Source organism: Aotus nancymaae, unplaced genomic scaffold (assembly GCF_030222135.1).
Source record: "Aotus nancymaae isolate 86718 unplaced genomic scaffold, 86718_ANA_hifiasm-v0.15.2.pri h1tg000058l, whole genome shotgun sequence".
Classification (NCBI taxonomy): domain Eukaryota; kingdom Metazoa; phylum Chordata; class Mammalia; order Primates; family Aotidae; genus Aotus; species Aotus nancymaae.
Window position 1 is genome coordinate 49,615,580 of NW_026988472.1, and position 27,502 is coordinate 49,643,081.

The 27,502-nt window shown below is 41.5% G+C and overlaps 1 long non-coding RNA gene across 1 annotated transcript in view; it reads left to right on the forward strand.

The window, feature by feature from the left end:
* LOC105704638 (uncharacterized) overlaps nt 1–27,502 on the forward strand; it is a 125,294-nt gene that overhangs the window by 36,847 nt on the left and 60,945 nt on the right. The gene's annotated exons all lie outside the window — the stretch shown is intronic.

Here is a 27,502-nt window from a genome sequence, read left to right on the forward strand (position 1 = left end):
TCCCTTGTTATTAACTTCTTAGTGAATTCTGTCACAATTCATTTTTCTATTTTATCAGCTTTTATTTACCTGTAAGAACACTTTCACATAAATTTCATCTCATCCAAGGATGATAAAGAAGAACCTTGGATGAAATGAAGTTCATCTTGAGTTAGAGCCCCCAAAACTTGAAACAATTTTCCCTTGCTACCAAATGTCTGGTAATAAGTTTGGGGCTTTAAAACCTGTAATAACTTTCTCAGGTTAAGAAAGGTAGTAAATCTAGTGCAAATCCATTTAAAGGTTCTGGGCAAGGCATGCTTAAGAATTCAAAAATGGATGACGAAGTAGCTATAGTAGCTGAACTTAGATGGTATTTCAGGTGCTAAAAATACACACATTGATGTGGAATAATCAATCATAAACACAATACTACAACATAGGAGATAATTGGAAATCTAAATTAAAATCAATTAGATAAGAATAAGTTTAAATATGTGAAAAAATACAATGCCATATAATATAATTCTGAAAAGGACAAAAATGGGAATTCCTTAGTTATGTAAAACATGATACTGAAGAAGAGCAAACATAAATGGAATTGGAGCAACGGATATAAGGAATGCAAATCTCTAAAAATGTATACAGAAATATAAATATTGAGAGAAAATAAACTTCTTTTTCCTAAAAAGTGATTTAAAAGAAATCTTCCTGATTGGTCACCTACACATAAAAGATAGCATAGGATATTGTTGCTCAGTGTGTCAACTTGTGCCCTGGAAATTCCCAGACAGGAAAAATCCTCTAGGAAAGAGAGTGTATGGCTGGAAAGTGGGTTTGCACTTCATAAAAAACACAAAGACCTGAAGGAGGTCTCAACATCATAGGCATGTTGAGGAGAGAGAAGGAGACATTCCAGGATAGGAAAGTGGTGAGAGGCAAGGAGTGGGAGTGAGGATGGTCTGCATAATTCTTCATGAAGCATTGCCCCAGAAAGTTTTTGCAAGGTTCCTTTCTGGAAGCTAGAAAGAGGTCTGGCAAAGAATAAAAAATTGAGGAGAGGACCAAGGAACTCTTTTGAAGTATATGAGTTATCTGTTGCTGTGTGACAAATGGCCCCCACTTTACAGGCTTTATCTCAACTTTCTCTATGTCAGAAATCTGGGGGTGGTTTAGCTGGGTCCTCTGCTTTGGAATCAGATTCCCAGGAAGCTTCTGAAGAAGCATACTAATTATCTGTTGCTTTGTAACAAGTGGCCCCACTTTAGAGGCTTTGTCTCAAGTTTCTCTGTCAGGAATCTGGGGGTTGATTAGCTGGGTCCTCAGCATCTGAAGATGTTGGCCAGGACTGTGGTCATCTTTAGTCTTGACCATAGAAGGATCTGATTCCAAGCTCACACACGTGTTATTGGCAGGATTCCTTTGCTTGCAGGCTTGTTGGCTCAGGGGCCTCAGTTCCTTGCTGGTTGTTGTCCCAAGGCTGCCTTCGGTTCCTTGCCATATGGGCTTCTCTACAGGGCAGCTCACAACCAAAGGCCTAAGAGAAATAAATGAAACTACCATGTGAAAAGAAACAGCAAGGAAATTTGCATGTCTCAATCTTAGCACTAGGTAGAGGGAGGGGAAAAATACTTTGAACCACAAGCAGATTTATATTCCGAGTTGACACCACCAATGTGGTCTAAAATCTCATAAAGAAATGTTAATTTAAAATGGTCTCAGTCTATCCTAACAGTGATAAAAAGACATTATTGATGGTAAAATCCAAACTGATTTAAGAGGTGTTAAAATGCTTTTTAAAGAGGCCTTATATTTAATAAAATGTGATCAAAGTTTTGCTACAAAAAAGAGATATGATTTACATACCATACTGTTCACCCAGTTAATTTGTACAACTCAATGTTTATTAGTATATTTGCAGATTTATGCAACCATCACTACAATAACTTTTAAAACATTTTTGTCACATTCAAAAGAAACTTCATATCTTTTTATTTTTATATCTGTTTATTTATTTTTAAAATTTCAGTTTATCGTGCAAAGTCCATGGCATCCAGCATTCCCAGGTGGTCTCTCATCCAAGTTCTGACTAGGCCCAACCCTGCTTAGTTTCCAAGAACAATTGGGATCAGGCATGTTCAGGGTGGTCTGGCTGTAGACAGATACTTAATATATTTTTAGTTATTATCCCCCAATCCCCAGCCCTCAAGACCCCCATCCCAGCCCTTGGCAACAATAAATCCACTTTATGTATTTATAGATTGGTCATAGACATTTTCAACCGATGTTAGAAGTTACATTGTTTTTGCCATATTCCATTGCTTAAAAGTGAGTCATTAGGTCCAGCCCACAGACAGGCAAAGAGGCTTCTACAGGGAGGTAGGATTCTTGGAAGCTGCTTTAGAAGCAGCCTACCATAGGAGGGAACCAGGAATGTGTCAGGAGCCTTGAGTAGATTTAACGTCCTTGCTTTTAAGTTGAGAACCCATGAATACTTGGAAGGAAAAGCTTCCCAAACGGTCAGGTCTCCTACTGAGAACTTGTTAAGAGGCTGAGAGCATATTATCTCTTGATAGTTATGCATATATGAAGGCAGAGAGGCCATAAGGGATGAAAGGATGCCATGACTTCATCCTTTGCAGCTCATAAGACTGTCTTGTGAGCAAGGCAACTAAAAATGAGATATGGCAAGATATAGGAAGGGGGATGATATGGTTTGGATGTGTGTCCCCTCCAAGTCTCATGTTGAAATGTGATCCCCAATACTGGAGGTGGTGGAGCCTGGTTGGAGGTGGTCGTGAGGGCGGATCCCTCATGAATGAGTTGGTGCCCTCTTCATAGTGATGAGTGAGTTCTTGCTCTGAGTTTATGTGAGATGTGATCGTTTAAAAATGTGTGACACCTTCTCCCCTACCTTGCTCCGGTTTTCACCATGTGACATGTCAGCTCTCCTGCCTTCTGCCATGATTGGAACCTTCCTGAGGCCCTCACCAGAAATAGATACTGGCAACACTTTCTGTACAGCCTGCAGAACCATGAACCAAAATAAACCTCTTTTCCTTGTAAATTACCCAGTCTCAGGTGTTTCTTTATAGCAGTGCACATGGATAGACAGGGGGAGATCCTTGTGAGCATATCCTGCACTGCATCTGGCGTCCCCCTCTGCGTGTGCTCTGGTTAGCCAGAATAACTCGGAATTTTCCAGGCCCTCAAAACTGACCTCTACAAACCAGAAGTCTTATGTCCATGATTTAGTTTTTCCCTGAGTGCTTCCAAAATCTAGTTCCATGATATTCTTAGTGAAACCACTGTCCACCCTTAGATAGTCAAAATACACACTGACATCTGGAAGGATTACACTAATGAAACTTGCTTAACTTCATTTGACTGGGCATTTTCCACACATATTTGACCACAAGACACCCTCCACACACCCATTTATCCATCTGTTCGCATTGTGGAGCACAGGCAATGCTCACTGCTGTAACTCTCTGTAGACTGTGGATTTTCCCTGTTGGCTCTTGTTAATACTGTGACTTAAGGCCACTAGAGCTATTGATGTTTGTCACATGAAAGCTGTTAAGCCAGGGATTCCTCATACAGTATTTCCTTGATGGGGTTCTGAGCCTATATAGAGGAGTTTACTTCGATCTCTGTTAAACAGTATTGAGTTAAAGGTCAACTGTATTTGAGGCAGCATATGATATGAAAGCTCAATTGATTTTATTGCTGCCAACTGGCTAAGCCTGTAGGGATGATATTGAATCTCCAGGCAGTGATTTATTTTATGGACCGTTGTTCCCAAAATAGGCAATCTACAAGCATCCCAAAACATCCGTTTTAGTATTGAGTGGGCCAGTGCTGAGTGCACAGTCCTTCCTCTCACTGCAAAATGCTGTTCTTCAGATTAATATACATCCCACTTTATAGCTGACCCACTTCTAGGTATAGCAGTTAAAAAAACAGTGAGCACTTTACTTCAGATAATATTTCTTCACTTTCCCCACAAAGTGCACCTCTGTCAGTTATCTTACAGTCAAGGGGGATCATGTTTTCAATATTTTCTCACCTACCTACTGAAGGCTGCATCAAGAAAGAACTGGGTTAGACTTAAGGGAATGGTTTTAGTGAATCAGCACTAGCTCCTGGTAACATTCTTTAGGAGCTTGAAAAAAGTTTGTCTAATGTATTTTAAAATTCATAACTAAACTTTGAGTCTTTGGTTTGGAGTCTACTTCTTTGCCTTATTTTCAAGTTGGTGGCAACTCCAGACCTGAGGAGATGTGCCTGTATTCCAGGATGACTAGGAGTGGTTCTTTGCAGTTTTTAGGTACAGCCTTTCAGTAAACTTGAGAGGACCCAGAATTCTCATCTACATCTAGAATGCTAAAGTAAGTTTAAACTAATTGTAGATACGTCTTATGACTGTCCTTGGTTTTGGCCCTCTTAACCTTGTTCTATCTTCCTCTCTAGCTATGAGAGGCCTAACCCTAAGCCACTTCAGTGATTGGTATATGCGTCATGCATGCCCTGTCTAATCATCTTCCGTTGAGTGTGGGTGAGACCTGTGAATATGATGAACGTCATTCTCTTGATTACGTTACCTTAGATGGCAAAGATGAGTTGTCACCCACCCATAATTACATTATGTCGTATAAGACTCCGTGGTAGCAGGCTGGAGAGAGGGACACTCTCCTGGAACAACTGAAAGGCACTGCAGAAACAATCATTTTGTGAGAGGGTCACAGGCTAGGGCCTGAGGGTAGCCTCTGGAGCTGGCATTTACCCCTGCCTGACAGCCAGTGAGAGCACAAAGGCCTGAGTGCTAGAACTGCAAGGATTTAATTCCTGCCCCAAACCATATGATCCTGGACGAGGACCCCAGCTCCAGACACTACAGGCTGACAACTTGATTACAGCCTTGCAAAGCCCTGAGGGATGGACCCAGTTAAGCTGTATCTGAACTCCTGGTCCATGGCAACTGTGAGCTAACCAAGTGTGTGTTGTTTCAAGGTCCTAAGTTTGTTATTTGTTGCACAGCAAAAGATAACTCATGCACCAGCTTAAAACATTCTCCTTAGAAGCAAACATTTCTTGCTCTCATGGGATAGTATTGTGCCGCCTATGCCACACAAGGTATCTGTTTCGACTGCTTCTACTTCATCTCTTGCCTATCCTTGACGAAGTCTCTGTAGGTGCTGCAGATGGACTTGGGCACACTTCACAAGCCCCAGCTCATTGTAGCCCTGCTCGTTTCCATTTGCAGACTCCTCCTTCCTCATGTTCCTTTAATATTGAAGCTCATTAAGGAGATCTCTGAAACCAGGGGTGGCACCCTTTCTTTTTATGAAGAGCATTTGAGATAATACTATCAATGAAAAGGCCTTTTTAAAGGCAATCATGCCCCTCTTTCCTCGCTGTATTGGCATTTGTGATGTTACCTGAAACTTTTTCAACTTGCTATGATTAATTTTTTAGTGGCCTCTCATGCTTGGTGAAAAAACAGAGGCTTGCTTTGAAGGGAAGTGGTGTCATCCCCTGCCACACACACGCACTGCATCAGAATCCGGGAGTGGTGAAGAGGCAGCTTATCCAGGTGAAGTAAAAGGGGACATTTTTCATGGAGAATCACAAGTAGGTAGAGGAGGCACCGGCAGTGAGAGAAGTGAGACTGAGACCCGGCACAGACACAACCACTTTCTACCCTGCAAGCATCAGCAGTCTGTTCTTGAAACATCAAAGATCTGCAGGAAAATGCCAACAAGCAGTCTAAAATACATCACAAATGTTGCATTGGATAAATGTGAACATTCTCTGAAGTTTGGGTACTCAAGGTTAACAGGTCTTCTACTGGGAAAATGTTAACCAGGAAGACATCTGCTGCACATGCCTTCCAGTATGCTGAGTTTCTCTCAGAGATGGATGGGAAATATGTGAGCAATAGATGCAACTAGTTCTCTGGCTAGAGGAGAAGGGAAATTTGGGTTCTTGCTTTTAAGTAAGTGTAAGGTTTGTTCTTGCCGAGTTTAAAACGAAGAAACTGAGGCCAGCACAAGAGATCCAATGTGAAAGGTTTATTCAGGCTCCCGTGTGAGGTTCTGCAGTCTGACAGGAGGGGCCAGAGAAGTCGCACGGACTCCTCTCAGATGTGGGGTTTTATAGGGAGTGGAGGCATTTGATTGGCTGTGCCCAAGGTGACTGGGGCCCGGATGGGACAAAATGGTAGGCGGGGAGTGGGGCCCGGATGGGACAGAATGTTCTCGGGTAGGTCCTGGCGGGGCTTTTTTTCCGGGCTCCCGGTAGGGAGGGGTTGTGTCCAAGCTCCCGGTGAGGGAAGGGGGTGTGTCCAAGCTCCAGGTGAGGGAGGGGGGTGGTGTCCGACCTCCCGGCGAGGCAACCGGCCTTACAGTAAGAATGCAGTTTCCATACCTGGAAAGGAATACATGATTTAACAGGGAAGAGCAGAAAATAAAAAGACCTGGAGTCAAAGAGTCGTTGAAACTTGTGCGGTGATGATGATGAGCAGAAGCCAATTGCGCAGAAGCAAATCTCAGAGAGAAGAAATTCCCTGTAAGAGGGAGCATAAAAATACAAGTAAGCCCTCCCCTTGGAGATGCATGTGTATTTACTGAAAAGCCACAGATGTCTGGCAGGGAGGAAGCCTGGACCGTTGCAGATGAAGGAGACTTGTTGCCAGCTGCAGATGTCCTGCTTTGAGATCTTTACTGAGAGTCTATGGCTGGACACATTGAGCTAGGAGTTTGTAATCTTAATCCAGGACTGAGAGAAAATAGAGCAGTTTTCCAATGTGTGGTCTGCACAACACAGATGACACTCCAGAAAGCAAAAATGACACTGGCAAATGAAGCCTCCTGACCAATGTATCATTAGTGCATCAAAGAAAAGAATTAACATATTTTCTTCTATAGCACGCAGTTTCTGAACAGAATTTCTTTAATAGTGCAAATTACTTTGTGACTATTTTATGTATTGGCTTACTTTTATTGCAGTGGGCTGTTTTTCATAATATAATGTGATCGCCATTAGGGCAGATTGCATGTGTCACTTGTCCAACACTGCATCCTTAGGACCTAAGCCAGTTCAGCCAGTTCTAGGCTCAATATGTCTTCCTTAAACATGTACTTAATAAGCGTATAGAGGAAATGATTGTTTTTTAAAATATTTATTTATCATTATTTTTCTAACTTTTATCTTAGATCCAGTGGGTAGACATGCAAATCTGTTACCTAGGTCTTTTTCATGATGCTGAGATTTGCCATCTTTATATTCATGAACATCCAGTGTTTAGCTCCCACTTATAAGTGAGCATATACGTTATTTGGTTTTCTGTTCTTACGTTAATTCACTTAGAGTAATGGCCTCCAGCTGCATCCACGTTGCTGCAAAGGACATAATTTTGTTCTATTTATGGCTGTGTAGTACTTCATGGTGTATATGCACCACATTTTCTTTATTGAATACACCACTGATGGGCACTGGGGATGATTTCTTGTCTTTGCTGTAGAGAATAGTGCTGCCATAAGCATGTGAATACGTGTATCTTTTTGTAGAATGATTAGTTTTCTTTTGGATATATACCCAGTAATTGGATTGCTGGGTCAAATGGTAATTTGGTTTTAAGTTATTTGGGAAATCTCCAAACTGCTTTCCACAGTGGCTGAACTAATTTATATTCCCACCAACAGTGTATAAGCGTTCCCTTTTTCTTTGCAGCCTCGCCAGCATCTGTTGTTTTTTTTTTGACTTTTTAATAGTAGAAATTCTGACTGGTATGAGATGGTATCTTGTTTTGGTGAAAATGATTATTTAAAAAATTTCTTAGTCCTTCTTCCATTCATCCTTCCCTCCCTTCCTTTCTCTCCTTCCTTTCTTTCTTGTCTCTCTCTATGTTAATGAAACTACTGACAATCCCCTGGAGCATTCAGCATTTCACTGAATGCCATTGGGAAGAACTGTGAAAGAGTCTTCCAAAGCATCTATAGCCCCAACAGCTTCCCCTTTCTGCTGATTCAGATGCACCCAGATGGCACTGCCAAAAGTGATCTGCAATGCATCACTTGTGACTGAGTTTCTGCCAAGAAAACTAAAGGGCTTGAAGCCAGACCTCTCTGTTTTCCACTTGGATATTGTGGTTGTAGCAGAAAATGGAAATTAGTTGGGCAGAATTCTGAGGTGGTCCCAGAGATTCCCACTCCCTGGTATATATGCCTATATATAATCTCCGACGCTTAAGCATAGGCAGAGCCTTCGGATATGATGGGATATCACTCCCATGATTAGGTCACTTGTCAATCGACTTTGATTTAATCAAAAGGGATTGTCTTGGTCTTTTTTCTGTGGCTTATAGCAGAATACGTGAAACTGGGTAATTTAAAAAGAAAAGGAATTTGTTTTTTACAGTTATAGAGGCTGAGAAGCTCAAGTTGAGGGGTCACATCTAGTACGGGCCTTCTTGCTGATGGGAACTCTGCAGAGTCCTGAAATGGCACAGGGCATCACATGGTGAGGTGGCTGAGTGTACCAGCTCAGGTGTCTTTTTCTCTTCTTATAAAGCCACCAGTCTCACTCCCATGATAACTTATTAATCCATTAACCCATTGATCCATAAACTGATTAATCCATTCATGAGGGCAGAACTTTCATGACCCAATCACCTCATAAGGCCCCCTCCTCTCAGAATGGCTTCATTAGGGCTTAAATTTCAATGTGAGTTTTGAAGGGGTGAAATGTTCAAACCACAGCAGGGAGACTATCTGGTAGGGTCTGATTCAATCAGGTGAGCTGTTAAGAGGAACTCAACCTTTCCAATGTCAAAAAGATTGGAAGTGTGAGGAGGGCTATAGAGTGGGCCAAGCATCAAGGAATGGAGAGCAACCCCTAGTCAACAACTAGCAAGACCATGGGAGTCTACAGCTACAAGGAAACAAAATGAGCTTGGAGGAGAATCCCAAGCTTCAGAAAGAAACACAGCCCAGTTAATATCATGATTGCAACTTTGTGAGACATTGAGCCAAAACTGCAGCAATCTACATACACTGTGAGATAATAAATGTGTATTCTTTAGCCATAATATTTGAGGTAATTTGTTATGCTGGGATAGGAAACCAATATAGCGATGTTGACATTTATTTCCATTGATGGTGTCAAGGAGTAGAACCTGATTTTCAGGATGATGGCTTATTCTCCTTCTGGCAAGAGAGAGCCTGCAGAACAAGGTCACTGTAGGCAAGGAAATTATTCAGAAACCTGGTCCAGTAAGACATTTTCTCTTGGGACTTAATGACAGTACTAATGCTTTTTCCATGATCCATGTTTTTTCTCACTGGGCTTATGTTTGCTTTTCAAAATAAGGCAATGGTTCACTGAAGAAGATAAAACACAACCACCACAACCACCAACTACAACAGCATAAATCAAATCAGAAAATGTTTCTAGGTTTTAGTAGGGAAGTTTTGATCCTCAGGTAGAAAGGTGGAGCTGTGCTATCTACTTTCCCCTTGAGATTTATTTTTCATTGGTGCGTTTCACTTTGACTTTCAGAATTATAAATTTGCCCTTAATAAAGGAGCACAAACTTGAACAAAGGAGCTCAAACTTGGACAAAACCCTCTCCCATGGTTCCTTTTCAAACAGGCTGGGATTGAAAAAAATAACGTACTGAGTATCATGGGTGAACCAAAAGGAAATAATTATTTAAAGGAATATCATAAAATAATTTTTAGATTATTTTTTTCATATTTAGATTACCTCTGTGGTCCTCTGAAAAGTGAGCTTTAGCCACACAGACAGAGCACCTTTCTTTTGTACATACACCTTCATCCTTGTCTTTAGTCAGGCATCTACTGAGCACAAGCCAGAATTCTTAACCCTGAATGAGCAGGAAAGACTCACTTTTGAAAAGTACGTATTTTCTTTTTATTTATTTATTTTTTTGAGACAGTTTCACTCTGTCACCCAGGTTGGAATGCAGTGGTGCAATTACAGCTCACTACAGCCTCAGCCTCCTGGGCTCAAGTGTTCCTCCCACCTCAGCCTCCTGAGCAGCTGGGACTACAGGCATGTGCCACCATGTCTGGCTAATTTTTGTTTTGTTTTGTCTTTTGTAGAAATGGGTTCTCACTATGTTGCCCAGGCTGTTTTCAAACTCCTGGCCTCAAGTGATCTGCCCACCTTGGCCTTGCAAAGTCTGGAATTACAGGCATGAGCCACCATGCCTGGCTACATTTTCCATTTTCAATAGATGATACTCTCATGTATTTCAAAATAAAAATAACACAAAATACATATAGTGAAAAGCATGGATTCCACACACTCCCTGTCATATCTCCAATCTCTGGTAATCACTTTTGTCTTTATCTTATATATACTTCCTTAATTTCTCTATGCAAATAGGAAATATGGATATAAATCTTGTTTCCTCCCCTTCATTCATTAAAAGTAATTTTGAGGCTGGGCACAGTGGCTCACACTTGTAATCCTAGCACTTTGGGAGGTCCAGGTGGGTGGATTACCTGAGGTTAGGAGTTCCAGTCCAGCCTGGCCAACATGGTTAAATTATGTCTCTCCTAAAAATACAAAAAAAATTTAGCCACGCGTTGTGGTGGGCACCTGTAATCCCAGCTACTTGGGAGGCTGAGGCAGGAGAATCACTTGAACCCAAGTGGTGGATGTTGCAGTGAGCTGAGATCATGCCATTGCACTCCAGCCTGGGCAAAAGACCCAAACATTGCCTAAAAAAAAAGAGTAATTTTGAGAGAAATAGAAATGAAATTAGCTTTCATAGGAGTTGTGCAAATTTGTGCTCCCTGCGTCAATGTGCAAGAGTCCAGAAGACCCCTCTAACTGAAAACTCTTATTTATATTAGTCCTTTGGTAGCTTGGCCACTCTCACACAGATTTTACTTCTGATCTGATACAAAGGAGAAAGCAAAAAGGAGAAAACTTGAAGCTACAATAGGCCAGGCCATTCCTGGGTGATTATATATACATACCATGTCTTAAGTCTTCCAAACAGTGGTACAAGATGTGCCTGGCTAATCTCATCGTACAGTTGAGGATACTAGGCTCAGAGAGAGTCAGTAATTTGCCCGAGGCTCTGCAGTTAGGATCTAAGTGTGTTTGCCTTCCAATCTCTGGACTCCCCACATGGCCCTGAAGGATATAGCCAGTTCATAGGAATTAGTCCCTATTGGACTCAAAGAAATAACTTAATTTCTGAGGTTCAGGGGTTCTACTCCAGCTGCTTTTGGAGTCTTGTAGTTGCAAGCTTGTGTAAGTCTCTAGCACACGTTGGAAATTGGTCTTATCCAGTGTAGACCTATCTGTGACAACACCTTGATCAGCAATGGCTCCAATGCATGGATGATAAGTCTTTGCAAGTGCCCAAGGTGGTTCTTTCTCCTAGCCTCCTGAAAGATATAGTAATCTATGGGTGGGAAGGGGTTAGAAGGTAGGACCTATATTCTTTTTTCTCTCTCAATGTCTATAATGACACATTCTTCTAAAGTTTAGAAGGAAAAAAGAAAGCAAATTTATTCTTTTTACATTGACAGTTTTGATAATTAGACAGTCACATTGTGGAAAAGACGTTTAATTCGTGGACCCCACCTCTAGCCACAGCTTGCATTCCTTTGGTCTCCTCCAACTAGAGGCATGATATTATGGTCGTGCCCAGGTTATGTGAGTGAGAGTCTGCCAGGTGGAGTCCTGGAAAGCTTTTTCTCTCTTGATAAAGAGAGACTCCACTAATGCCCTTTCATATTTTGCCCATCCTTCTTTACGCATGGATGCCTGGACATAAAGCAGCCTTCGAGACTGTAAGGTCACAGCCGTGATGGACATGGAACAAGGTGCTAAGGGTTGAGGGACAGATGCAGAGAGAGCATAAGACCCCAGAGGCATCAGTTTCACCAGCTCTTGGCTACCTGCCTCCTGACTTCTTCATATGTGAGAAAAACAAACTCTCATTGTTCAAGCTATTACTTTCTACTTGTATTTTTCTCATCCAAATACAAAACTACCTGAGGCTATTATAGACCTGTAATTTCTCCTACCCCGGGAAAAATGTGATGATTGTTAAATCTTTAGAAATAATGAATAATGGTAAAAAGAAGTCATCCAAGTTTTAGCATTTATTATGGCAAAAAGATCAGAATATGTGTTGCTGTTCTAAGAAATTTAGTATTAGGACAACCATGTGTTTATGCCCATGTTTTAAGTCATAGGGTTTGAAATTAGTTTTACTTTCATAAGGCAGCTATTGGCATCTTATTTCTGATGATACCACTAGTTACTTGTTGTACTGAGTTAAAAATAATTGCTTTTATTTGTATATTATATGTATATGCATACATATATATATGTATGTATATTATATGTATATACATATATATGTATGTATATAACATTAGGACTGCTTGTGAATGTGCCATCTGTAATGAAATTTTATTCTATGTAAATGATGTCTAATTATTAAGAAAAATTCTTGTCAAGATAAATGAGTAAATAAGCTGTCTATGGTCTTAAATTTTGAGAAATATACTTAACCTGGGCTTCTATTACTTTTAATTAAGTCAGTAAAAATAACTCTAAAATGTTATATTCTGGGATGATTTCATGATCAGCTTCAAGGTTACCATTTCTTGTGGAAAGAAATCAGTGAGATTAAAAGGAGCACAGAAATACCATGATAAATATTTTAGACCTTTTAGAAGCTGAAAGACACAATTTGAAGAGAGTTCAACAGAAAGAGAAAGAAATGATGAAATAAATTCAAGGGCTGACATATGATGGAAGATCAAAAATATGCAGTCCATGTGTTTTGGTGGGGCCATAATTCAGAATGATATATCAATATATAATTATGTGAAATGCAACACCTGAGAGAGAGATAGAAATAGAAAATAACGCTTTTACTAGGTTTTAATGTATCTGGGCACAACTCTCATTCATTTCTTCAATAATATTTATTGAGTGCTGCTATGGGAAGGCACTGCCTTAACCATTGAGCATAAAAAGTAGAAAGACTCAATCCTGGCCCCAAGATTGACACGGTCTGGTGAATGAGTCAGAGAAATGAACAGGTAATAAAAACAGAGGGAGGAGGAATGTGCAAAGTGCTGAATGATGCAGAGGTACCGGAAGGCTAATCCAGCCTGGGGGTGTCAGAGAAGACCATGGGAGAGGTGAGGCTACGTGGGGTCCTGATGAACTATGAGGGACTAGCTAGTTGGGAGAAGGAAAACACAGGTTGTCAAGGCACAGGAAATAGCTCACATGAATGTACCAAGGATCATGGTGCCTTAGACAAGTCAGACACCATTGCAAGTAGCTTCAAAAGGCTAAAATAGGGTGCTTGTGGGGAGGTAGTAAGAGGATGTGCTGGGAAAAGCAATAGGAAAGCTAAAGGAACCTGCACATGATGGTAGGTCATGAAATATTTTGAGCTGGGAATTGCACAATCAGATTAATGTTTTGGATAGAGTGGATTCTAAATACCCAAGAATCCATGTGTAGAGACATGGAAGCCCAGTCCAGTATTCCAAACAAGATTTAGTTGGTACCAAGTGCGGTGCAGCTGGAGATGAATAGATGGATTAGAGAGATTACTAGGTACTCTGATGAGGGGTGAGAGAGGGGCAGGAACTTAGCACAAGATCCAGTGTAGATGGTGATGCCTTTTAACACCCGCCTGCCTTTTGATCGCATTTTTTGATATATTGAGTTTGACGTGAGCATGCTTTTGGTGTAGTTGTGTTTATAGGCCCTCTAGCACCATTGAGAGATCTGGGATAGGATATATGTATATCCATTTTATATGCTGATAGCTCTCAAATATATATATTATATATTTGATAATTAGACAGTCACCTTGTGTATGTCTGTATATATATAAATATATATATATGTATGTTTGAGAGCTATCAGCATGTGAAAAAAAAACCAATCCAAATGCCCATCAATGATAGACTGGACAGGGAAAATGTGGCACATATACACCATGGAATATTATGCAGCCATCAAAAACGATGAGTCCGTGTCCTTTGTAGGGACATGGATGAACCTGGAAACCATCATTCTCAGCAAACTGACACAAGAACAGAAAATCAAACACCGCATGTTCTTACTCATAGGCGGGTGTTGAAAAATGAGAACACACGGACGCAGGGAGGGGAGCACTGCACACAGGGGTCTGTTGCGGGGAAATAGGGGAGGGAAAGCAGGGGGTGGGGAGGTGGGGAGAGATAGCATGGGGAGAAATGCCAGATATAGGTGAAGGAGAGGAAGGCAGCAAATTACACTGCCATGTGTGTACCTATGCAACAATCTTGCATGTTCTTCACATGTACCCCAAAACCTAAAATACAATATATATATATACACACATATATATATATATTTATATATTTGAGAGCTATCAGCATATAAAATGGATGAGATTCCCCATGGAAAGTACCCAGAGAGAGGAAAAAAGCATGCTAAAGATGGGTTGCTGAAAATCACCAGGAGTGCGTGTAAGGAGACTGTGTGGCAGAGGAAGGAAGAGAACTATGAAATAGTGATTTCATGACATGAGTGGACAGTGGAATTTTTAAGAGGAAAAGATCCACAGGATCCAAAATGACCTTGCCGGCAACACTTGTACTGGAATCTGAGGGGTGGAAGTTGGTGTGAAGATTGTACATCCAGGGTAAAGTAAGCGTTTTAGTACATTCAGGCTGCTATAACAAAATGCCATAGACTAGCTGATTTATAAACCACAGACATTTATTGCTCAGAGTTCTGGAGGCTGGAAGTTCAAGATCAAGTCACCAGCAGATTTGGCATCTAGTGAAGACCCGCTTTCTGGTTCATAGATGCCACCTTCTCACTGTGTCTTCACATGGAGGAAGGAGTGAGGGAGCTCTCTGGGATGTCTTTTATAAGGACACTAATCCCACTTATGAAGTCCTCACCATTATGACCATGTCACCTCCCAAAGGCCTTACCTCCTAATACCATCCCTTAGGAATTAGAATTTCAACATATAAATTTTTTGGAGGAGAGATGCATTCACAGCATAGCAATAAGTTTAATTATTTATATATTTTTTAGAAATCCCAAATTTTGTTTTATTATGTTATCACTGTCTTTGAAACATTCTGGAGTTCAGTGAGCAGGGTTGCTTATGAGGTAAATCGTAAAATCTCTTGAAAGTGGTGAGACGGTTCACACTACATTTTTTCTGTGTTCATATCTTTTTTTTTTTTTTGTCTTTTTTTGAAACGGAATTTTGCTCTGTCGCTCAGACTGGTGTGCAGTGATTCAAGCGACTCTCCTGCCTCAGCCTTCTGAGTAGCTGGGATTATAGGTGCCCACCACCATGCCGGGCTATTTTTTATTATTATTATTTTTATTTTTAGTAGAGACAGAATTTCACTATGTTGGACAGGCTGATCTGGAACTCCTGACCTCAAGTGATCCACCTGCCTTGGTCTCCCAAAGTGCTGGGATTACAGGCGTGAGCCACCACGCCCAGCCTGTGTTTGTATCTTTTAACAATTTTTTTGCAGATATAATTTGCATATCATAACATCTACCCATTTTAATTGTACAATTCAATGACTTTTAGTAAATGTACTCAGTTGTAAGGCCATTACTCTGACTCCATTTAAAACATTCCCATCACCCCAATGGGATCCCTCTCACCAGTTTACAGTTATTCCCCATTTCCCCTGCTCTAGCCCCTGACAACCACAAATCTACTTCCTGTCTCAATGGGCTTGCCTCTTCTGGATACTTCATATAGACAGAATCATACAATATGTGGACTTTTGTGGCTGGCTTTGTTCACTGAGACTGTTTTCAAGCTTCACCAATGTAGCATGTGTCAGTACTTGGTTCCTTTTTAACACTTGTTCACTAAGTATTGACTGCTTGGTTTTGTTTCTTGGAATCCAGAGCTGGATAGAGGTGGATTCACCACTCTCTGGCTACACTGGTCAAATGTTTCCCCCGACTTCATGTTGAACTCTTGCCTCTGGTCTCTGGGGACCTCAACTATTCTCTTCTCATCTGTGAATCACTTTGCTCTTCTCCAGTCTTGCAATCAAGTGGCCTATGTTCCTCTTCCTGGGCTGGGAAATGAAAGTGATACTGAAGCTCATGCCCATCTATGTATTTACTACTGTTATATGATTTGTGGAGTATAAGGTGTGTGAATATTGGGGAGGGGAGCACTGTCTTAAATGCTTTCAATTCATTTGCTGAACAGACTCATGATAGATGAAGGAACTGAAGCTCAGAAAAATTAAGTATGTAGTCCAAGATCTCAGAGCTAAGTCTGGGGATTCAAAATTTAAACTCAGATTTACCTCTTCCCAAAACCTTTTCTTTATCTGCATCATTGTACCATTCTGCTTAAACTTGTTTACAGGAGATTGCATTTTAGTAGGGGAGGTGACATGCATACAGATATTTACAACACAGGGTACTGTGTAATAAGTTTCCACAGCACTATGGAATTCCAGAGGATGGAGAGTCCCCTGCTAGTTGAGGGATAAGGGAAGGATTCATCAAATGGGTGTTATTTCAACTAGATGTTGAAGGATGGATTGAAATTTTCTCTGTCAGAGGGAGAACAAATTGGAGTTTAGTAAGATACCTAACTGTGTAGCTGGTAGCACCATATACTAAGAAAGGCTCCATGCAGAAGAAAGCACAGCAATTTTGAGTTAGATTGTGGACATATGGAGTTTAAGAAGAGCATTTCATCAGAAGATAGACATAAAAGCAGGAAATGCCAAACCCTGCTCTATATTGCAGTTTTTTTTAAAAAATGAGCCAGGTGTGGTGGCTCACGCCTATAATCCCAGCACTTTAGGAGGCTGAGGCAGGCAGATCATTTGAGGTCAGGAGTCTGAGACCAGCCTGGACAACATAGTGAAACGCTGTCTCTACTAAAAATACAAAAATTGGCTGGGTACAGTTGTGCACACCTGTAATCCCAGCTACTCACAAGTCTAAGGCAGGAGAATCGCTGGAACCCAGGAGGTAGAGGTTGCAGTGAGCTGAGATTGCGCCACTGCACTCCAGCCTGGGTAAGAGTGAGACTCTGTCTCAGAAAAAAAAAAAAACAAAAAAGGAAAACTTCCAGATATGTTCTATAGGCCAATCCTGTACAGGCACCTTCACCTATGTCCTGTGGATCTCAATAGTTCCACATCTTTCCTTCCCTTAAATGGGCAATATCCCTTCTCTGTTGCAAAACTCTGTTGGTTTCCTTTAGGGGTCCTAAACTCAGTAGGGCTCTTGAGAACAGCAAGGAACAAACTTTAATGCAGTGTCCACTGTTTGCCTATCAGAATACATTCTTCTGCACTCTTCATGGTGCTGACCATGCAAAGGAAATTCAATGGGTGCAAACTCAATAGGTAGGCTCTGTTGGGATAAAGATGGTTTTCATTGTCAGAAGGATGTACTAGTCTTAGAATCAGAAGTCTTGGATTTGAGTCCCAGCTCCACATGTACTGTCCTTGTGAGAATGAAATAGGATTATACCTTTACAAGCAGTGAGCATACTCATTGCTGCTGGCCCTGTAGAGTGTTGGTTTCTCTAAATCTTCAAGCTATTTCTACATTTTTCAATGTTTTTTGGTAATTTAAGAGTTGTGACCAAATATTTAATTCTGCATTTTAAAATGGTAAATGTTCAGTTTCCTCTTTCTTTAAACTCAATTCAGTTCTCTGATTTTTGGAAGTTTAGCATGCTAAGAAATTTGCATTCATGCAACACATACCCTTGGGAGTGTTGATGAAAAATTGATCACCACTGTATACCATTTGTTTCCTTACACTGAGAAACCTACGTGATTATCTAGTGGAAAAATAATGGAACATTTAAAAAATATAACAGTGAGGCAGCAACTCTACCCTTCCTGCTAATAGACTGCAGGAGACTTCCACAAATGGTCACACCAGGTAGTTAAGTGATGGCCGTGCAAGGAAAGGAGAGAGGCAGAAAACATACAACTCTAGCATATTCAGCTTTGTTCCTGCTCTTAGAATATTTTGTTCACAAAAAAAATTATTAAAATGCCAGGTTGTAATATTCAGAAGGAGTCAGCATTTTGGTGGCAAAAGTTGCTTTGGGCGATTGAAAACAGTGTTTTCCAAACTTTGATTGTGTACCCTATTAGTAAATGAGACAAAGAGACATATCAGTACTATGAAGAGCATATATATATTTCTGATCTTCCAATATAATGTAACACTTGATTATACTGATTCAAGAGAAAGTTTTAGTGTATATCTAGAACTCTTTTTGAGAGTAGCGAATGGATTTTTTCCCCTTAGTTATGAATCTTTAATTGTTGCACTGTTGTTATTACAGCTGTGTGAATTTCTCCAGGGATTTAGGTCCTTATTCAACATTTATTGATACAGAGCTAGACAGTGTAGATTTAGAGCTCCAAAGTTTTTAACAGAGTTAGGAAAGCTTGGAGTTATGGAGTTCTCTTGAAGGTAACTAGTAGGGAAGGGTAGGGTTGGTGACCAGCTTAGGAGATGGACCAGAGGCAGAGTTAGATGGGAGCAAAGAGTCTTCAAGTTTCTTCTCCTACTCACTAAATGCCTAAGGCAAGCCTTTATAACTCAGGGCAGGCATGGTGGGTGGGTGGGTGAGAGTAGCCATCTCTTGTCTAGATCCTGGCTGTTGCTTCTACCATGTATCAAAAGCTGAGATGGGCTAGAACACCTATGAATTCATGGCTCCTTTCTAAGACCTGGAGAAATTTTCCTGATTCCCAGAAGGCTCCATGGTTTATCCCAAATAAGGAACAACTTTCCATACTAGCCAGGGACAGGAAGGCTGGAAGAGGCAGGCTATGTTGCCTTGTGTTTCTCATGGGCTTGCAGCTTATATGGTAGTTACTTATTGGAAGCCAGGATCAATGAGAGAAATGGCACTTCATGGCTGGGAATTTTTGAGGCAAGGAAGAAAGTCAGTAAGAGATGGGAGTTAGGAGAAAAGCAAAAAACTCTTAAATTATCATAATACAAACAGGAAAAGTTAGAAATATAAACCTCAGGTAGCCTTGGTGGGAAAGCATTGTTAATTAGCTACAGCTGCATAATAAATTACCACAAGCTGTACCCACTTAAAATATAACACACTTATTAACACACTTAGTATCTGTGGGTCAGGAATCTAGGCACAACCTGGTTAGGTTCTCTGCTTTGGGTTTTTTTTTCAAGACTGCAATCAGGGTGTCAGCCAAGACTGACATCTCATCTAAAGGCTGGACTAGAGAAGGATCTGCTTTCAAGTGCATTTGGTTGTCATGCAAATAATTTTTCAAGGACTACTTAACTGAGGGCCACAGTTTCTAGCTGGCAGTTGCTTTGGGGTGCATTTGGTTCCTTAACATCTGGGCCTTTATAACATGACAGCTTAGTACATTGAAGTGTGCAAACCAAGAAGGCAATTGAAAGTTGGCTACCAACCTAATCACAGAAGTGTCATCCCATCATTTTTGAGAGATGCTATTGGTCAGAAGCAAGTCACTGGGCCAGTCCACATTCAAGGGCAGGGGATTACACAAAGGTGTGAATGCCAAGAGTTAGAGATGATTTGGGACTATCTTGGAAATTGAGGGAGCTTGAACCTCAATAGCCAGTAGGGAAGAGGAAGATGATGTCTAGGCTGGTGCAGAGCTTCTCACAGATGTAGGTTGGAGAACAGGCAGATGTCTTTGGGTTAGAACTGGACTATGCATTTTAAAGCAGTGTTCTCCAAGCTTTACTGATTATGTACCCTTGTCTGTTAAAAACCAGGAGCACCCCTACCAGATGTGTATGAGTGTACATAAATATAGATACATATAATGATACAAACATACATCTATATGGCTGTATATGCATATATATGAACAACGACATATCTGCAAATACATACGTACAATTAAACATATTTTATATGAAACATTGTACCAGTACACATGATAAAATGTATGCAAAAATAGAAGTTTAGAAAGGGCCAAGTGAACTAACATAAGTAGAAAACATAACAACTTTTTTCTATATCCCAGTGGATTTTCTTGTGCACCCATGTTGCAGTGTGTTACTCATGGAACAGTTTCCAAGGGTATAAAAATCTTAGGAAACTGTTGCTAGAGACAGCCAACTTAATGATGGGAGGGAGGAAGGAAGGGGAGAGAGAGAGATTGGGGAAGAAGATGTGTTGTTGGATAGCGGTCTTATCTGACATCAGCAGGGCTGGGGATGGCACTGAGGATGCATTCTACCTGTAGCAGGTGATGTGAGAGATTGTGGTTCCCATCAATGATCACTCTTTATCAGGAATTGGAGTAGCGGGCTGGCTGAATGATTAGACAACTTTGGAGGAAGCGTAAGGATCACAGTGTCCCAGTACTTGGGCAGCAGGTGGAGAAAGGTCTGAGCCCAGAAGTTGAAGCAAAACTATCAAAACCGGCTCCGGGAAACATGCATGCCATCTAAACCCCACTGGAGTGTTAGGTTTTGGTGCTGTGGTTGTTGCCAGACTTTTTTTTGTCTCTGTCAACTTTGTCTCATCAATCAGAGTGCAGGTCTATACAAGAGTCTGTCAATAGATAGAGTGGTGGGGCAAGGAGAGAATGTGGGGACATGAGGCTGGGGTCAATGGGGACTTCTCCATTGGGATATGGATGCTGAGAAAGCTGAGGCTGGGCTTCTGCCTAAACTAGAGAAGGCTGCATGTTTAAGCAATTCCAGGCTGACTATGAAGGAAATCTTGGGCATGAAATTCTTTTAAGAGAGAATTATCCATCAATAAGATTAGTATATCTCGGTTGTCTTTTTACTGTGGTGAGGATTTTATCACCAGAAATGAACCTTTCTAGGCTTTAGGGACTGTATCTTGGGGTTACAACTTCATAGCCCAAATAACATTCAATTTAAGTCTTATGGCCTTGAGTTTGGAAGATGCATGTGATTTCCTCTTTGTTTCCATCTCAGGTCCTGTGCATGTACTGATCATCATGGATACTTAAGAAATAATTATGGGCTGGGTATGATGGTTCATGCCTGTAATCCCAGCACTAGGGGAGGCTGAGGTGGATGGATCACTTGAGGTCAGGAGTTGGAGACTAGCCTGGTCAACATAGGGAAACCAGTCTCTACTAAAAATACAAAAATTAGCTAGGTGTGGTGGTGCACGTCTGTAGTCTCAGCTACTTGGGAGGCTGAGGCAAGTGAATCGCTTAAACCTGGCAGGGTGGAGGTTGCAGTGAGTTGAGATCGCTGCACTGCACTCCAGCCTGGGCAAGAGAGTAAGACACTGTCAAAAAAAAAAAAAAGAAAAAAAGAAGTCCTTTGTCCTCCAAACAAAAAAACTGAGAAGTCCCAAGATTTGCAGCCAGCAAACTGGGGACTTAAGAGAAATGATGATATAGCTCCCATCTAAAAGCCAGCAGGCTTGAGACCCAGGAATATATCTGATGTTTCAATTTGAACCTGAAGGCAGGAAAAAGACGATGCCTTAGTTCAAAGCCTGTTGGGCAGAAAGAATTCTCTCTTACTCATAGGAAGGATAGCCCTTTTGTTCTATTCTGACCTTTAACTAATTGAATGAAGCTCATCCACATTGGGTAGGGCAGTATGGTTTGCTCAGTCTATGGATTCAAATGGGAATCTCATCCAGAAATACCCAAATACACACCCAGAACCATGTTTGACCAAGTATCTGGACACCTGTGGTCCAGTCCAGTTGACACATGAAATTAACTACTCTACTCCTCCTGCATTTAAGCCTCTCGGCAACTTTCTGAACAAGGCTTGAGGACATTATGGGATTTGCCCAAGAGTAAATGAGCAGCAAGTGGACCTGCCGGGAGTCAAATGCAATTTTCCCTAAGTTCAATATTCTTTTCTCTCTAATCCTCTGCCATTAAAGAATAGACTTACTATAATAACCCATAAATCAACAGTCTAATTTTAGCAATAAACTGTAGACCAGAGGTTGGCAAACTATGGCTTCTAGCCTGCTTTGGTAAATACAATTTTATTGTAGGAGCCACACCCTTGTTTACCCATTGTCGAAGGCTACTTTCATGTTATAATGGTAGAGTTGAGAATTTGCAACAGTCCATATGGCTCACAAAGCCAAATTTATTTAGTATCTGATTCTTTACAGGAAGTTTGCTGACATCTGCTGTAGATCTTCATGGTGTTCCTATAGAAGCATGCTTGCTTCATTCTGCACTTTGGAATTTAGGTCACATTACGCAGCCTACTTTTAGCAGTGAGAGTTCACAAGGGCAGAAAGGGGAATTGGTATGTTAATTAGTATATTTGTGCCTATTGCATGCTATGTGTTTGAATGCTTTGTTTAATTTTCTCAGAGTCCTAGGACAAAGGTTTTATTATCTCCATTTAAAAGACAGAAGCAGGCGGGGCGGTGGCTCACGCCTGTAATCCCAGCACTCTGGGAGGCCAAGGCTGGTGGATCACTTGAGGTCAGGCGTTCGAGACCATCCTGGCCAACATGGTGAAACCCCGTCTCTACTAAAATTACAAAAATTAGCCAGACATGGTGGCAGGCACCTGTAATCCCAGTTACTTGGGAGGCTGAGGCACCAGAATTGCTCGAACCTGGGTGATAGATCAAGACTCAGTCTCAAACAAACAAACAAAAAGATAGGGAAGCAGAGGCTCAGCAGAGATGGCAATTTGCTCAAGGTCATGCAGCTAAATAAGTGGCACAGATGGGAATCAAACCTAGGACTTTACGACTCCACAGCCTGTGTTCATGCCCAGCTGGAAGTGAATGGAGAAGGAGCCTAGAAAAGTTTGGAGGTTAAAAAAAAAAATAAGATGTTTTGGGAGAGCTCACACTATTGGGTAGGGATATTTTGCCAGCTGAATTTCCAGGAAATTCTCATTTTCATCCTGATGCTCTTCAAGCAAACGCCTTAAGACCTTGTTTAAAACCATCTTCTTGTCTTCTTTTGAATTTGCTTGACATTTAAAATTTTCTCCTGTCGCTACCGGCTGCATTTAAAATGTAGCACCAGACTTATTGTGCAGACAGCCTGGAGACAGTATTTGTGGTAAACAACACTCTTGCATCCTTAATATCTCTGTTTCATACTTTTATTGCTTTTCTGGCTGGCTCATCTGTGTCTCCAGCAGCTCAGGGACAAGACTGCACAGTCTGGGTGACCTCACCGAAACAGGTCCTTACCATGGAAATCATCCTACTGCTGACAATAGTGTATTCCACAGATTCCATGCCTTATTTCCAAGCTGGAGGCTGCAGAGAGGTTTTCATCATCACTCCTGAAACTATCTGGAACAGAACACGACCCCATTGGGTTAGATCTAGATCCTCAGCTAAAAAGAAAAAGCAAAAGAGAAAAACCCTAAGCCAATTAACGCAGGAACAGAAAACCAAATACTGCGTATTTTCATTTATAAGTGAGTTCTCATTTATAAGCTAAATGTTGGGTACTCACAAGCATAAAGATGGCAACAATAGACATGGGAGCCTAAGGGTGTTGGTGAGAGATGAAAAGTGTCGAAAAACTACCTGTTGGGTACTATGCTCTGTGCCTGGGTGATGGGATCATTTGTAGCCCAAACCTCAGCATCGTGCAATATACCCAGGTAACAAACATGCACGTGTACCCCCTGAAACTAAAATAAAAGTTGAAAAAAAAAATAAAGAAAAAGAATTTAAATATCCTAGAACCTGAGTACCAAAAGGGCCGGCAGAAAGATGAAAATCGTTCTCCAAGCCATCTGGTTTTGAGACAGATTTCAGACTCAAGTCTGCTTTTCCAGTCTAATTTTCCAGATGCAAGCTACTCATGTCTTCCTGAGGCAAAATGACAAGGGCTAGAAGTTATGCAGACACCAGAACACACGGCAGATACACCCATTTGCTGGAGGTGACCATCAACTTCCTCTGGGCGCAGGTCCTCTGAAGGAAGGTGGCCGGCGTCTCAGCTGCTCTATGGTAGTTATCAGACAGACACATCAGGTTTGATGGACCAGCCCTCATGGAGACTGAAATGCCACTGTTCTTGCGAATCACATCACAGTGAATCTGAATTCAAGGTGTTGAAGCCAGCTCAGAAATTCTGCATGCCACCTTTGAGGTCATCCATAGGTGAACCCCAGGAACAAGGATCTGTGACACCCCCAGGATGTTGATGGCACAGGATGCTATTTCCACGTGGTTGCCATCCACAGTAGCTTCTGCTGCTGGTTATAATTTTCTCTGTTTCCTTTCACCTTTAAAAATATATGGCTGGGCGCAATGGCTCATGTCTGTAATCCCAGCACTTTGGAGGGCTGAAGGGGCAGATTATTTGAGGTCAGAGGAGTTCAAGACCAGCCTGGACAACATGGCAAGACCTGATCTCTACCAAAAAAAAAATACAAAAATTGGCCAAGTGTGGTAGCATGTGCCTGTCATCCCAGCTACCCAGGAGTCTGAGACAGGAGAACTCGGGAGGCAGAGGTTGCAGTAAGTCAAGATCGTGCCACTGCACTTCAGCCTGGGAAGCAGAGTGAGACTCCATCTCAAACAAACAAACAAATGAATATATATATATATATTTTTTAATTTTTATGTATACATTTATTAAATGAACAAATAAAATAGTATACATTTATTGTGTAGAGTATGATGTTTTGAAATATGTATACATTGTGGAAGGTCTAAATTGAGCTAATGAATGTGCCTTATCTCACTTATCTGTGTCTGTGTCTGTGTGTGTGGTAAGAACACTTAGAATCTACTCTCAGTGATTTTTCAAGAATAGGGTACATTATTGCCAACTATCTTGGCTATGTTGCACGATGAAATTAATCCTCCTGTTCTAACTGAAATATTGTATCCTTAGACCAACATTTCCTTCACTTTCCAACTCCCAGGCACTGGTAACCACCATTCTCATCTCTGCTTCTACAAGTTTGACTTTTGTCGATTCCACATGTAAGTGGGACCACGCAGTACTTGTCTTTCTGTGCCTGTCTCATTTCATTTAACATAATTTGCTCCAGATTCATGCAAGTTGCTGCAAATGTGGAGATTTCTTTTTTAATGGCTGAATAGCACTCCATTTTGCATAAATCCTTTTACATTTTATGACCCTCTCATCTACAAAAGAGGCTCCAAGAAGCTTTTCACCCAATTCAAAATGTCACTCTCGTAGAGTGGGAAATACACCACTTTATGTTTTGAGAACAATTAGTCATGTTTTCTGTTACATGTAGAACAAACATATCGTGCCTTCTTCTCAGGTCAGAAAATAAGAGATTTCTTAAAGCACTGTGCTCCCTGGGTTGTTTTCATTGTTAAGATCTTACATCATTTGAAAGCCACTTGAACTTTTTAAATGGAGTAACTACTTACTCCATGCAGTAAAAGGCATGTGGTGTACATGCCCTTAATCTTAAGCATACAGCATGATGCATTTTACATCTGTCTACACCTTTGTAGCCAGCGGTACCCCTCCTGCTCTTGACCAGTCTCTGGCTCTACACCCGAGGTGGCCACTCTTCTGACTTCCGTCATCATCCATGTTTTCTATGTTCTCAAAAGTCCATGGAGGTAGGGGCAGGTTGCGTGGACTCTTGCATGTCTGGCTGCTTTTCCTCAATGCAGTAGCTGCGATGCTCATGCAGGTTGACGCAGGGACCGGTAGCTCATTCTTTCTGATGGGAAAGCACCTTGCATTTTTGTGTTAGAGAGGGAAGCAGCAGGAGAACAAACTGGCTCTACTGGCCTGAAAGTAAAGTTACTAAACAAGTGAATCCTAGGTTTTTGGATATGGAAATAAGTTTCCAAGTGGGAGAATGCCCTTGGCTCCCTGGCTCCATAGTGTTCTACTTCCTCTGCTTTTCCATTTCCCAGGGTCTCTTGGTTGCAGGGGGTTTACTCTGATAGGTGCATGTGAGTGCTGTGAGGGGTTGGGAGAAAGCCAGTCATGTGGACAAACATGAGACTTCCTAGAGGCAAGGAGTGAGTGGAATGTTTTCACACAACCATGCAGAGGATAAGCAAAGTGGTGAGGCCATTTTCGTCGGCCCTGTACCCATCTTTCACTTAAAGTTCACTCATCTCTGGGCCTGGGCCACATCAAAAAGGCTTTGAGGAAACCAAGCCTGGCCTCACAACCTGGGTGTGACACAGTGCTTTCAGTGGGTTCATGGCATACACTGTGATTCTTTGACTTTGCTACTGTGAATCCAGCCTGCTCGAACCTGGGTTACCTGGCCATGCCTTTCTCATTCAACAATTGGCTCCCAGAAATGCACGTCTATTTTATGCCCTGGTGTTCTGCACTTGATGGGTCTGTTCTGAGTCCTCTCAAATCTCCTCCCCAGCCTGCCTGGTGTGCAGACTCCATCTACCCATTTCAACCACAGCTGCTTCCCCCGTAGCATCCCCTCCAAATGCCAGGTCCTGTCTGCTCAGAGGGATGCCTGGGGGACTGTGACTGTTCTGGAGGACAGTCTGCATTCTCTGAGGATTGCTCCTGTTTCCAATCACACCCATACTGGTGTCTACACAAGGGGTCCCCTCAGGGGTCTACACCGTGGTCTCCTCGTCAGCCCAGGTGAGTGCTTTCTCTAAAAATCACACTGGAGGGATCCGAGAGGCCGTTTTCCTATTGACTAGGTAGTGAGCAGTTTCAATGAGGGTGGGGGGAGTTTGATTTGACAATGTCAGGGTACTTATTTAGATGTCACAGCTGCGGGTGGTGGTATTGGCATCTAGTGAGTTGAGGCCAGGGTCGCTGCTAAACCTTCTACAGTGCACAGCGCAGCCCCCAGAACAAGGAGCCATTTGGTTCCAAATGTCACTAGTGCCAAGTCTGGGGGTCCCTGATAGACATATAGCTTGTGATGTAAGCTTCTGAGGAAAAGGAAGGCATCGAAGAGGTAGGTGCAGAGAGGGATAGAGGTGAATTATCATGTCAATAAGCTATGAGCTAAATCAGCAGGGTGAGAAGTGGTTTCAAATATGCACAGAAGACAGGCTAGATTGGCTAAATGTAGACGAGGGTCAACATATACAATTTCAATTATGTAAGTAGCATTAAGATCTAAGAACCTCAAGCAGATGTAAAATTTCAGCTATACAAGATGAGTAAGTTCTAGTGATCTGCTTTACAACATAGTGAATATAGTTAACAGTACTATATTGTGCACGTAAACATTTGCTAAAAGGGTAGATCTCATGTTAAGTGTTGCTACCTCAGAATAAAGGGACACAGGAAAATTTTGGAGGTGATAGACATGTCTGTTACCTTGATTGTGGTGATGGTTTCACAGGTGTATGCATATGTCCAAAGTCACCAAATTGTACACATGAAATAGGTACAGTTTCTTTGTATATCAATTATACCTCAACAAAGCTGTCAGAACAATTTAAAATACCCAAAATACAAATATAACATTTCTTCAGGAAACCAGTCTGTCATAAAATAAAAATTAACAAACAAAACCCCCC